The sequence below is a fragment of the Rattus norvegicus genome, chromosome 4 (assembly GCF_036323735.1).
Source record: "Rattus norvegicus strain BN/NHsdMcwi chromosome 4, GRCr8, whole genome shotgun sequence".
NCBI classification, from domain to species: domain Eukaryota; kingdom Metazoa; phylum Chordata; class Mammalia; order Rodentia; family Muridae; genus Rattus; species Rattus norvegicus.
In genome coordinates this window covers 32,919,388-32,921,574 of record NC_086022.1, presented here as the reverse complement: position 1 = coordinate 32,921,574, position 2,187 = coordinate 32,919,388, and positions in this window count along the sequence as shown.

Genomic DNA, 2,187 nt, shown 5'->3' with positions numbered 1-2,187 from the left:
GACAGAATGATCAATTCTTGGATCAACAAATCATCTATTATTCTTCATGTATAATGAATGACTCATTTTTGTTTAAAGACAGTTGCCTTTACTGACAGTGGTTAGGTCAGTACTATAGTAAGGTCAGTGCTCCTATTTCCCTGTCTTAATTGCTCCTAGAGAAAGACCAAGGAGAAGGCTAAGAGAACAACATTTTGTACTTCACTCTCCATAATTTGTGACCATTCAAAGCATTGTGGTGTAAGTTCTTCATACACACATATGTTATTTTGTTTCTATATGTAGATTTGGAGAAAGTAACTGACTAGATGTTCAGTTAGCATATTTTATCCATCAGACATTAATTTTCATTGGCTCTGGGGGGATTTAAATTGTTTCAATCCATTATTTCTTAGAAACAAGTGCCTGAGGTGAAACTTTAGTCAGACTTCCCGACTTCTTTCTGGACTCAAAAGTATATAATTGCAAAAATATCTTAAATATAAAGAAATGGCAATCATCTCCTTTGTAGGGTTGGATTTCCGAATCAGTCAAGCTCTTGACACTTTTTGTCAATGCAAGTTTTAAATAACACATAATTATTCTTGGCCTAAACATTCTACTCTATGCAATATTTTTCCATCATTTTCTCCTCCCATAGACTTGTGTTTTAAGAGATTTTTTTTTCCGTATACTGAGTCATATTTGCTAGTGAATGACTGGTATTGTCTTGAACAAATAAACATGTTTTTTTTTTAAACTGGGCCTTTGCAATTGTAGAAGATAACCTAGGAGACCCTTGAATTTTGTTCAGTGAGTCAAGGCTACAGGGGCTTCCAAAGGGATGCAGTGGGGAACAGATCGAGAATGCACAACTCTCTTCAACAACAGCGCCTGTACCACTAGACATGTGAGTAAGTCAAACCCAGGATAGCTAAAGCTATCCTCAACAATAAAAGGACTTCAGGGGGAATCACTATCCCTGAACTCAAGCAGTATTACAGAGCAATAGTGATAAAAACTGCATGGTATTGGTACAGAGACAGACAGATAGACCAATGGAATAGAATTGAAGACCCAGAAATGAACCCACACACCTATGGTCACTTGATTTTTGACAAAGGAGCCAAAACCATCCAATGGAAAAAAGATAGCATTTTCAGCAAATGGTGCTGGTTCAACTGGAGGGCAACATGTAGAAGAATGCAGATCGATCCATCCTTATCACCCTGTACAAAGCTTAAGTCCAAGTGGATCAAGGACCTCCACATCAAACCAGACACACTCAAACTAATAGAAGAAAAACTAGGGAAGCATCTGGAACACATGGGCACTGGAAAAAATTTCCTGAACAAAACACCAATGGCTTATGCTCTAAGATCAAGAATCGACAAATGGGATCTCATAAAACTGCAAAGCTTCTGTAAGGCAAAGGACACGGTGGTTAGGACAAAACGGCAACCAACAGATTGGGAAAAGATCTTTACCAATCCTACAACAGATAGAGGCCTTATATCCAAAATATACAAAGAACTCAAGAAGTTAGACCGCAGGGAAACAAATAACCCTATTAAAAAATGGGGTTCAGAGCTAAACAAAGAATTCACAGCTGAGGAATGCCGAATGGCTGAGAAACACCTAAAGAAATGTTCAACATCTTTAGTCATAAGGGAAATGCAAATCAAAACAACCCTGAGATTTCACCTCACACCAGTGAGAATGGCTAAGATCAAAAACTCAGGTGACAGCAGATGCTGGCGAGGATGTGGAGAAAGAGGAACACTCCTCCATTGTTGGTGGGATTGCAGACTGGTAAAACCATTCTGGAAATTAGTCTGGAGGTTCCTCAGAAAATTGGACATTGAACTGCCTGAGGATCCAGCTATACCTCTCTTGGGCATATACCCAAAAGATGCCTCAACATATAAAAGAGACACGTGCTCCACTATGTTCATCACAGCCTTATTTATAATAGCCAGAAAATGGAAAGAACCCAGATGCCCTTCAACAGAGGAATGGATACAGAAAATGTGGTACATCTACACAATGGAATATTACTCAGCTATCAAAAACAACGAGTTTATGAAATTCGTAGGCAAATGGTTGGAACTGGAAAATATCATCCTGAGTGAGCTAACCCAATCACAGAAAGACACACATGGTATGCACTCATTGATAAGTGGCTTTTAGCCCAAATGCTTGAATTAC